Genomic DNA, 12797 nt, shown 5'->3' with positions numbered 1-12797 from the left:
CAAAACGTTATTTTCCTTTTCAAAGTCAAGAAATAAATTGATACATTAAGGACTAAAAGATATCACCTTTCCCTAAAATATATTAACTTTTACCTTATTTTCATCCACTGTGAAGTTTATGGAATTAAAATGAGCATCTAGTTTTTACATAAATGGTGATAAATCATTTTCAATTTGATTTATGCAGTGAGTGATCTGAACAGAGAACACAGTCACAGCCACATCAGCCCCTCTATTCCCCCCCCCAAAAAGGAAAAGAAAACATAGAGTTTCTATGGTGATAAAAGTAAAAGGGTAAGGTTCAGAAAATGAGAAAGGGAACTGGAAATTTATCTTGTTAACCCCACAACAAAGAGCATAAGCCATATTTTAAAAAGTAGACAAACCTAAGAACAAATTTAACTGTAAGCAACAGAACCCTATGTTGATTGTCTTTTGGGAAAAATTATCATATTAGTATGTTAGCTCACATATCAGGCTTCATGCTTTGCTCACTCAGACTCAGTTTCTCTTTTGCTCCCATGTTTTCTCAATTGTTTGCATTATTGGGTTCCATCATCATCATCAAAGAAGAAATAGAATCCTCTTTAACAATATCTAGATATGTTAATTAGACTCTTGCTTGATTTTGGTCAAGTTCTCATGCCAGTGATGCCTTGACTGCTTAACCTCAGTCTTATGGCTACCCTTGCAGCCTGGTATATAAGATAGTTCTTATCATAATTCCACTCTCAGACAGAGAACAGATGAGCTTCCCAAAGGAACTAAAAGGCAGTAGTTGAACAAAAGATAACTGGGTTCTTCAATCAAGCAAACATTTTCAGATGATATATTATACCCTGACCACTGTTCCCAGTGAATACATAAAAGATTCTGCCACTGATGTACCTTTCTGGCATCTGTTCTCTCAATTCCTTCTCTTAGTTCATTTAGCTTCTGTAACATGTCTTATAAATTGAATGACTCAGAAACAATAAAAATTTATGAATCAGCATGGACAGTTCATGTTCAGGATGATGGCATGTTCATTTTCTGATGATAGTCACAAGCTGTTAATATCATTACATCGTAGAATGGTGGTCAAGGGTGGGCAATAGTGCTTTCTGGTCTCTTTTATAAAGATGCCATCTTAGTCTCTTTCCAGATGTTTTAACTAAATGTCACACACTAAGTTACAAAGAAAGGAAGCTCATGTTTCTAATACAAGGCAATATAGGGGATTCTATGGTAAGAGATCAGGATTGGACTAGACACCTAGCCAAACTGGTTTTTGGCGACTCACATTTTCCAGATCCTTTTAACCCACAAGTCCATTAATCCATCTATGAGAATCAAGGCCCAATCATCTCTTAAAGGTTCCACCTGGTCCCATCTTCCTATGTGATGATGGGAACTTAATTTCAACATGAGTTAAATAGACAAGCCTTACTGAAACCGTATAAATCACTAATTCAATTCTTGAGTGCTCTGTCCTTATGATCTAATCACTCTGAAATGCCCCATCTTTTCATACTTTAGCGTTTGAGGTTAAGGTTTCAACACATATATTTGAGGGCTCACAGATATTCAGATTAGAGTAATATTGTTGGTATCACATTCACATGCCTTTTTCTGGTCAGTGCCTGTACCTCCAGCACCATGGACACTGCTGGCATCTTACAGCTGCTCCTCTTCTTCATAGAATTGCCCCTAGGCATCATAAGCCATTTTGACTAGAAGTTTGTATTCTATACACATACAGAGGGGTGACCAACGACTCTTTGAAGAAAATTACAAAAGCACACTTGTCATGTCTCAAGGCAGTGCCAACTCTGTTAGACAGTTTACACTCCAGGCTTCCCTTATGATCCAGCTAGAAACACATCCCTGCTCACCAGTCCTTCACTCCTGCTTATTCCAAGACTCCCCCTCTATAATTCTCAAGTACGCAATTCTCTTTTTCAGGCTCATGTTCCAGGTAGTTTGACTTCAGATAGTTCAATTCATCACATTCAGTCATCTCCAACCTCTATGACCCTTGAGGGACCAAGTTTTGATCCATTCCCAATTTTCATAATGACTGAAGTTTTCATTTGCATATACCTCACATACCTCAAGATGGCCAAACCATACCTTCCATGCCAATATTTTTCAACTTTAATATTATACATACCTTTCAACATGCTAACTAAATAACTCTGTGTAGCCTGTCTAGAGCCAAAGTCTGAGTGTCTTACAAGTTCCAGGTAGTGTCACTACTGCTAATCTACACACCACAGTTTGAGTAGCAAGTTCTTGCATGCATTGGTTATTTTAAATTATTCATAACCTTTAGAAGTGTACTTTATTCAGGAAGCATTCCACAAGTGATTGTTTTTAGGTTGTGAGCTACTTTGAAAATGGGAACTGAAGGCATTTGGATTGAAAGAAAAACTGAGTTGAAAAACATTTTTACCTGTTCAGAGAGCTATGTTTTACTTAAGTTGTGTAAGTGAGATTCCTATTCATCTTCCACTTCACTGTTCGATTTATGGCAGATGTTTTTCTATACGCTAATCCATAGTCTAAAAAGATTTAGCCTCCCCTCCTGAAAGTACGGCCAGTGTTTTCTTTCATCAGCTTGATACAGTACAAATTCTTATCCTAATAGTGAAATGTTTCACGAAAGCTTGCCCAGTGATTGGGTAAAACCAAAATATAGCTCTCTGAGCAGATGAAGATAGGTCTCTTCTGTATCCCAGAATCTAATCAATATTTATATGTATAATTCAGCTATCATTTGGCTTAAAAGGGCTTATTGGGAAATGTTATCATTTATACTATTTTCTACAGAGAAAATATTTTACTGTTTAAAATAACTTTAGACTTTTAAATTATAACTTGTTCTTATGTTCAGGCTATCTGAGTGTTATTTCTACTACAGTTGTACATAAAATGTTTTTACATTCAAAAAAAGGACAAATACTATAAAATTGTATTGCATGAAATATATAGAATATACAAATTTATAGAGACAGAAAGATTAGATGTTATCTCAAGACAGAGAAGAAAGGAATATAGAGCAATGATTTCCTAAGTACAGAATCTCTGTTTTGTGTGATGGAAAAACACCACAAATGGACAGTAGTATCAGGACATAATATCATGAATGTAATAAATCAATATAATTAATGTAATTAATGAATATCATAAATATAATTATTGAATGAATACTGAGAATGTAATCAATGAATACTACAAATGTAATTAATATCATGAGTATAATTAATGAATATCATGAGTATAATTTAAAAATAAATTAAAAAAAAACATTTTTACACAATATAGATTCTCTGTCCTTCACAGACAGTTCTCAATGAAAGTTACCAAGGGAGATGAAAGTTACCAAGTATGGTATTTTTTTTAAAGTTTCCAGATAGCTGGCAATGGAAATACTTCCTGAACCTAATTCCTTCTGTTCTAGCACTCAGAGCTAAAGGGCCAATTAGTGATGGGTTAGTATTTCTCAGATGCTTTGGTAGAAATTGAAAACGACAGTTTCTAGAAGAATTTGAATGTGATTTCTTATTTGGCACGGGAGCACCAATGTGTACCCTGGACCTCAGCATCTGAGTCTAATCTTGAAGTCAGTCATGATTGAGCATGTGATTTATCCCCATAGAAAGGATAATGGCTTCATCTGAGATGTGCATTCCAGGTTACAGGTCTGAGGGACACTTCATTCTATTGTTCATAGCTCAGACAACTCTCTGACACAGTACCTCATTAATCGTAGATGAGGCACCAATCATCCTGTCATCCTGGAATCCTGAAGTAACTGACTCTTGTCAAAGATTGAGAATCCTTTGGTTTTAAAACTAGATATACTTCTCTGAATGAAAATTTGCATGTGTTATGCTTCTCTCTGAGAGAAACTATGTAAGCATGATAAATACTGGTGCATATACATTGGAATATAATTAAGTATATAATGAAATCTACTTAGAGAAAAGATGTGTGATTTTTCTTTTTCTTTTTGGTTTTTCGAGACAGGGTTTCTCTGTGTAGCTTTGTGCCTTTCCTGGAACTCACTTGGTAGCCCAGGCTGACCTCGAACTCACAGAGATCCGCCTGCCTCTGCCTCCCGAGTGCTGGGATTAAAGGCGTGCGCCACCACCGCCCGGCAGATGTGTGATTTTTCAATCCTAAGTGCAACAGAATTGCCCAGAGAACTATTTGAACACAGTAGTTCAGTAAGTCTAAGAAAGAGTTCAGGTGTCTCCTGTCACCAGGGCTCATGTACAGGATTGAATATCATACATAGTGATAAGTGATCAATCTCAAGCTGCCAAATGCACCAGAAATAGCCATCCAGATTTTTAAAAAACAGACTGCTGAGTTCTGTCCTGGATTCTGTAATCCAAGAGGCCTGAGGAAGGAATCAGAATTTGCAAGCAAGCTCAGGCGATGTTGCTATTGTGGATCCATGGATTGTACCTTTGGGGACAGTACTAAAAGCATATTTCAAGGCAATTGACTTCAGTGTGCAACAGAGATAGAGAACACTGATGGGGACTGATATGAAATCAGAGAAAGCCACCTATGAAAGCATGTGCTGAACAGCAAGTGGATTCTTTGTTGAGACTCAAAAGTTCAGTACCCATCTGTGTCATCTAATAACTGGAGGTCTATTATCCAATTCATAAAAGTTTTAGTATCCTCATTTGTAAAACAAGTATTATAAGTATGCAGTTAGCTTATGTGTTAAAGATGGATGCAAAGACAATTACACATAGTAAGTACTCAATGAATGCACATGTATATACATTCTATTATGTTATTTTGTAGTCAGTAATATTTCTGTTACACAAAATATAAAACATCCCTCTTGGAACACAGAATGTTCATTGTATATACTTCTTCATGTATACATGTTTTTCTTTATATTTGGAAAGTGGATATAGAGGGCATAGAGTAGCTCTTTAGCAGTATTATCTGCACAGACAGATGATTCAGACAGATGATTACAAATCATGCATCTTTCCATGATGTTTCTCAAATGATAACATCTTGGTCACAATTTTTAGGACAAGAAATATATAGACTTAAGACATCTTGGAACATAACACATTTGACAAACTGGGGGAGATAAAGGCTGTTTTTAAAGATGACTCAAAGACTCCATGCTTTCCAGAATCTCCACTCTGCTGCTTTCTTCTCAGCATGAGAGCTTTCCCTAGTCATGAAGTCTGGGCTTCCAGTACCTAACATACCGTGGTAGAAACATTGTCCCAAACCTGGAGCTTCAAGGGTCCTCATAATTCATCTTTGCTCTTTTCTCTCTTCACTATGAACAGATGACAGTGGAATATGAGACTTGGGAGTGAGAGTAGAGTCAAGTCCACCAATTGTTTCTAGTAGGATATGAGCACATGAGAAAACCATGTTAAATTAACAGAGTTGCCTGGTTACCATGCAGTTTACAAGGGCTTGAAGAATAATGAGCTTGAACCAGCCAAACCATCCAGTAAAAACCACAGAATTACAAAATAAGTGGGTGTCTTAGGTTATCAAGTTTAGATGTTTGTTATAGGGTGACATAAACCAACTGATATAAAATGTTGAAAGAAAAAAATTTAAAAGGCAGAGATAATGAGGATTGGGTATAAGTAAGAGACTCTACATTTTATTACCTTCTAAAAGCTGTTTGGAGTTAGGCCCATTACAAACAAAAGTAAATAAAACAGCATTTTACTTCACATTCACCCAAATAAGATGTATATCATGGAAAGCTTAATGTTAGAATTTCCAAGTCATTTATTTGAAGAGTAGGATAGTGTTTTTTTATTCATCATTGTATGAGCAATATGTGATCAATCCTGGTTGGATATCAAGAGGGAAGACCTCTACCACTAGGTAGATTTTGTTTTAGATAAGAGCTAGGTAACATTTCTAGTGTGTAGGTCACAGACAAGGCTAGAGCAATAAAAGATTGTGTGTGTTTCCCATTTTTGGCTTATAAGATTTAGCAGAAATTGAGTTACTGACTAATCTACAAAGTCATTCTCAACAGTGAAAATTGAGTATAAGGGGCAATGAGGATAGTACTAATTTTATTTTTTAAAGAAATTGTCTCCAGGAAGCATGGGCACACAGCATTTATCTTCACAGAGCCATTGGCAAACCCAAGAAGATTGGAACTTTGAGGTTATCAACTAGTGGCACTTTGTTCTTATCAGTACTGAAATCAAGGATGCTCTGGTCCACCCCTCAGTAGAGATAATAAGAAGCACCAGCAACCTTCCATATACAACTGTCTTTGTGTAAACGCGCTTTGACTGTTCAACTCGGTAACTCTTAAATGGCTAAGACTGTAGAATCTAATTATTCTATACCAAATTAAATTGATGCTCAATTTCTTTAAAGTGTTCAAATAAATTTGGCAAGCAAGTCTACTAACAATAATTAAACACATACACTATTACATATTTTGGTATTGTCTCTGCATGTGATTTGATTTGGATAATTTGTGACCTACAATGTGGAACACAGGACAGCTACAAAATAAAATTGCATTTCTGATTAGTTTGGTAACACTACCATAGCAAGGATGTCTCAACTCCAGGAGTCATTGATTACTGAACAGGTGATTTATAGGTTGCCATGGATATTTGCTGAGCATCTGCTGAGCAGAATGGGACTCTGTGGGGATGAAAATAATTTAGAAAACTTCCTTGTCTTTAGCTGGAGGCATGCTTACTGGGAAAAATTAGGCAAAGTAAAGAAAAACACTGCAATCTTAGTGTGTAAAAGACAAGGAGAGGTCCAGGGGAGAGGACAGAACTGCAAGACAAAAGGCAACAGACATTAGAGCATTGAAATTATTTTGAAGATAAGCTACTGATTTTTCAACCAGAAAAGAAGTAAAAAACAAAAACAAAAATACTTCTTATTTTGAGAGAAAGTTCTTCTCAAATATCTTGAGGAATGTGTTGGACTATCAAATATTTGGAGAGAGCAGCATTTTCTTTGGTCTGGTTGGGGGTCATACTCACTGGAGAGTGTAGGAGTATCTGGAACTGAAGAGCACAGTTTGGCATGATGGTGGATGGTCTGAGGTGCCTTGGTGAGTGAGGACTTCATGCTAAGGGAAATGGAGCACAGAAGGATAGAGGCACAGAGTGACCTAACAGAATATAGTGGTCAGCTCTACATAGAAGATGGCTAGAGCCTGGGGTAAGATGCTGGACATAGGTTGTCAGGAAGCTGATCTATTATTTAAGTGACTATTAAGAACAGTGTTTCCAACAGAAAGTGTGAAGGACTATGGAAAAAATAAACAAAGGGGGCAAAAGTCTCAGGCAAGTATGTGAGTTCAGGGATGGGCCCAGCCTGAGTCATATCCCCGATGAGCTCCATTGCATAAATTTGCCGTCATTGTCTCCTCCACCAGTCATCTGCCGGCTGGAAGCTGTTCTGAAGGAGACAAACCATGAGGTTCATCTGGCTCTCTCTATGAGCATGTTTCCAAGTCCAAGGATAACCCTCTGAAAATCAGAGGCATAGCAGTTATAATGAATGACAAATACAAAATGCTAAGCGGTGTGGCATGAAGATGCTTAAAAATCAAAAGACCCTAGAGGCTTTGAGCGGGCATTAATACAATAGTATCTGCTATGTAGGGGCAGTGAAAAGGGAACAGAATACAATAGTTACCAAACCTTGTTTGGGTAATGGTATAAAGTTTCTAAAGGTATTTGTAATGAAGATGGTAGCTATTGTATTGGAAGGTGTTAGGTTAAATAAAATTAAGGAGGATGTTTATTGCCTAAATACTCAGATCCCCTAATGACCCAGGCAGTAGACATAAGACAAAATATTTTGAAGTTTGCTTAGACAAGGCATACACTGGAAAATGTTTCCTTCCGAGATGTTAGAAATTTACACCAATGAAACTAATGAGATGACTAAGTCACAAGAGTAATAGATTTATGGTGGGTGTCTTGTCTCTTTAATTTTTTAAAGATTTATTTCTTTTATGTGTATTGGTGTTTTGCTTGCATGTATGCATACCATGTGCATGGAGTGCCTGTTATGGACAGAAGAAGGCAGCAGGTCTCTTGGAGTTGTAGAGCTCTAAGAACCATTGTGTGGGTTCTAGAAATCAAACCCCATTCCTCTGAAAGAGCAGCCAGGGCTCTTGATCACTACTGGGCCTTCTCTTCTGTTTTTCCACTTGGGCAGTGAGAAAGTGAGAATTAAGTAAAGTGAGGGTAAGATGAACAACTCAGGTTTTGATTTCATGAGTTTAAAATGTTGAAAGGAAGGAACAAATTCCAAGCTGATGATACAACTATGGGCGGTGGGAGCTAAGCAAAGTCTGTATATAAGCTCACTCAGGATGAGGTTGGAGAAGGCAGGGGGAAAGGGTTAAGATGGACACTTGGAAGGCACTGAGGCTTAATTGAGGGAAAGAAAAGCAGCCAGCCAGAACATTATAGAAGTAAAAGAGACCCAAGGCTGAAGACATCTATTAACATTAGAGCTAAATGCTGAAGGCTTACTTTGCAAATTAGGCAATTCACAATTTTAGTGACAGTACGTTCATTGACTGTTAAGTATATGTATCATATTTTAAGAGGTAGAAAAATCCAATGGATGTTGAAGAAATGGAGCAATTCCTTTGCAAATTTTAGTAAAAGAAGAAATATAGATTTCCTTAGATGTAGAAATCTAAGTTGGTAAAGGCATATAAAACACTTTGAAGGAATAGTTGAAAGCTTAGAAGATAAAATGAGTGATTAATGAAACAACATTTATAAAACATTAAAGAGTATTAGCTGGATGTAGTGGCTCCTTCCAGTCATGCTAGTACTTGCAAATCTGAGGCAGGAGGATTGTCTTTAGTTGAAAGACAACCTAGGATGTACAGAGTAAGGCCCTGTATTAAAAAAAAATGAAAAGAACAGAAAAGAGAATTTGTGTGTTATCTTGAGATTACAAATGGAACAGTAAGTAGAGAAACAGATCTTTCTGGTGTCATTAGTGGACTGTGAGGAATTTCTCTGAGGTTCATGAGAGAAGTCAGTATTTACTAAATTATCAGGTGTTTATGATTACCTAAAATGTGCCAAGAACTCAGCCATTCACTAGAGCTGAGAAAGTTATACATTTGTGTAGATAAAACTGTGTTCTTGCCCTCAGATGGCAGATGGAACTTGTGTTGAGGAGATTGTGAAGGTTTGGAGAAGAACATTGACCAAGGACTTGTAATAATATCATCACATATTGATGAAGACTCTGCAGAATACCATGGATGCTCAAAACTGGTATAGTTCTTCCAAAAGAATTCCAAGTTGCCTTAAGAGGAAGGAAGAGAACAGAAGTTTGACTTGATAAAGAGCTAAGATTTTTCAAGATGGATTGATGAAATTAAAGGTAGGATTAAAAAATGGTTGCAGTGATGAATAATCAAAAAATCAAGCAGAAAGCAGAGAGTGAAGGGTCAATAGAAGAGTAAAAATAAAGGACTTCTATGGGACACTTAGGGAATCAAGCCTTTATTTGTGGTCATGTTCTAAGTGTAGTGGGAATGGCCTTCAGGGGTTGAAAAGGAGAGGTGTGCTTAAAGCCTAGTGGAGATGAAGGTAATTGAAGCTAAGGTGGATACAGATGGAATATCTCAGATATGAGTTCAATGATCCTGGAAAGAGATAAAACAAGGACTAAACACAAATCAGTTGTCATTGTCCTGGGAATGAGTTGATAGATGAATGAAGCTGTTCTAGTGAGCTTCTAGGGTATAAAGTTTAAAGATATCCTGGGCATGTATCTCTAGGACCTCATAGTCAACCCTGAATGTGTTTCTGATTCAGAAACAGTTTCTGAAGCAGTAAGCAGCATTTTTATGCAAATTAAAATCAATTTATGAATCTTATTTTATGGCTCATGCCTATTGTCCTACTATTTAGGAAGCTGGGGCATGAGGACTGTTGTGAGTTTGATGGAAGGTTGGGCAGTCAGTACCAAATCTGACTGGGTTAAAAAGTATGACCCTGTCTCAAGAAATAACACTTCTCCCTCCAAAACAATAGCAACAACAAAATAAAAACACAGAAGCGAAATCTCCTACCTTCTCAAAATTTGTTTAAGGATATTTAAAACATACTTTGATTTTTTTCCTTTTTTGAGTTTCAAAATATGTCAGAATGTTTGAAGTTATTCTCTTGTTATCAGAAGTGATGAATACAGGTGTGCTAAGGAGTGTGAGATACTTGTACAGAGATATGAAAGGTTGGGCAGCATCTAAACTCTACTCTATGCTCTTATAGGAGACAAGAATTTTTCTATGCAGAAGATTCAGCAGATGAAATTATTTTACTTTTGTGGCAAAGCAAGGCAAGGCAACTTCTATGTGAGATAGACATCATATTAACTTTTCATTATTATAGACTAAGGGAAGCTGAGGTTGTCTCCTCAAGCAATACTATGCTGGATACTTGCGTTACTATTTGACTATATCCAACTGTTCAGAGAAACAAGCCAGTGTGACAAGAGGTATCATACATCTGATAGACACTGTATAGGATGAATTGAATGATGGCTGTCTACTGTTTCTTCATGCTATTGATTCTGATTTGAAAGTCTCAGAAACCCTTCCAGATGTTTCCTGTTATTCTTTCCCATCAGTCTGCATGCCAGGTTACCAAATGCCTACCACAATGAGCAAATTCTGTGATTAGCTCAATTAGAGTTACCTAAGATGTGTGACCTGTGTCAAGTGATTTGATCATCCTGTCTCACTGAAATGTGTACATCATGATCTTAGCTTTACAAATGAAAGAGTTGAGATTTCTAGGTAAAATTTCTTACCCAGGAGAAATATCAACAGCATCTGGATGATGCTGTGATCTGAACCCAGACCAGGCCAAATGGCAAAGCCGGCCCTCATCTCAAAAATTCTGTGGAACTGATAGCCTTTTGAGATCTCACTTATATGTCTTATGACTAAAACATTATTTTATTGTTGTTGATTCAAGGTATACCAACACTTGGTTCCTAGTCGACTCCATCTAAACACAGGAATCTCCTCATTCTCATGTACTGTATGTTACAGCACAGGAGGATAAATTTGCCTTTCCTGACCAATTCCAGAATCAAGATTTTATGAGGGACCCTGAACAGTCCTTCCCTAATAGGAATGTCCCTTTCCAGCTTCCTTACTGAGCTCGCTGCTCTTATAGTATTATAATCTCCAATGAATAGAAGAATAATCAACACATAAAGAAGAAAAAAATCTATTGACAGTTTCATCTTGTATATTCAATTAACTCCCAATAGAAAATTTATGGGTATCAGGATAGGACTTAATAATATGATTATGACACATAATAGAAATAGTGATTTGTCAACATAATGGTAGAAATATGTTACTGAGATCTGTTGGAGTCTAATAAAATATAATTTTGGCATATAGAAGGCTATTTCAAGAGGTGGACTTCACAAATATCTCTCTAGCTATCAGCCACATATTGAAAGGTGGCAAGCATGTTTGTGTTTATCTCACTGCCTTCTGTGTTGGAACAATTTGTGAATATGTTTGGAAACTACTATTATTATTATTGAGTTTTTCTGCAATGGCCTCTCACTGCTGGGGATAGTATAGAACTTAACATTCTGATAACACATAGCTACACTCTCAGGGTCACCAGCTTAGCAAAACAAACTCTGTTGAGATTGGATTTTTTTGCTTGCTGTGCAGTACAGGAGAATTATTTTTAAACTGAAGAAAACTTTCATTTCAAAAGCCAATGTCTAAATAAAGAAACATATGGATGAGGCTTTTTTATATGTAGTTTGATACGAGCTAGAACAGCACAGGACTTGGGAAGGCATCACTGGTAAAGGAATGACTTGGAAGGGCAAGTTTCCTTAAAGGGAAGAAAATCCCAAGGAAAACAGCCTCATTGCCTAAAACCAAATGTGAAGGGGCTGCTTAGTGTAGTAAATGGATGTCTCAGCTTGTTTGTTTTTCTTGTCACACATGAGTACAGAGAGAGATGGTGAAGTTTGAAAAGATGACCTATGATCTAGAGAGCTACAATCTTCAGCATTTAATATCATTCCCTACTTCTACATTCTCTCTCTCTCTCTCTCTCTCTCTCTCTCTCTCTCTCTCTCTCTCCTGTCTCTCTGTCTCTGTCTGTCTGTTTGTCTCTCTCTGTCTTCACCTTGGAGAGGGTGCATTATTCTCTAATCTTAAGATGCCTTACTCAACCTTGATGAAGGGGGAGGAGCTAGGTCCAGCCCCAACTTGGTATGCCAGCCTGTGTTGAGTACCCAAGGGAGGCCTTACCCCCTATGAGAGGGGATAGGGGCAAGATGGGGGGAGGTGAGGGAGAGCAGGAGAAGAGGGAGGGGGAACAAGGATTGGTATGTACAAGAAAAGAAAAATAAATAAATAAAAAATTATTTAAAAAAAAGATGTTTTAAATGGTGTGAAAGTAATACTTAAAAATCACTCTTCAGGGTTTAGTTAGAGAATCAGAACCATTATACACTGGGTACAGGGATTTAACTTGTAGACACCCATGTGACATTCTCTTTAAATATGTTGTTTATGCAGCTGGTCCTGGGGCTGGTGTCTTCAGAGCAGGCCAGAGGAAGGTGAAGGCAGAGAGACAGAGTAGGTACCATTAAAGACCAGCAGGGGCCCATAGAGTGTGCTGGAACCTGTCAACCTTGTTGCCTCTTGTCTGGGTGTGGTGCGTATTCTACAAAAGCTGCATCTCTTTGTCATGTATTAAGTATGCACCTGACCTGGGAGACATAGAAGTTTA

Source organism: Peromyscus eremicus, chromosome 4, assembly GCF_949786415.1.
Source record: "Peromyscus eremicus chromosome 4, PerEre_H2_v1, whole genome shotgun sequence".
NCBI lineage: Eukaryota > Metazoa > Chordata > Mammalia > Rodentia > Cricetidae > Peromyscus > Peromyscus eremicus.
The sequence above is the reverse complement of the archived record's forward strand: the minus strand, read 5'-3'. Positions refer to the sequence as shown.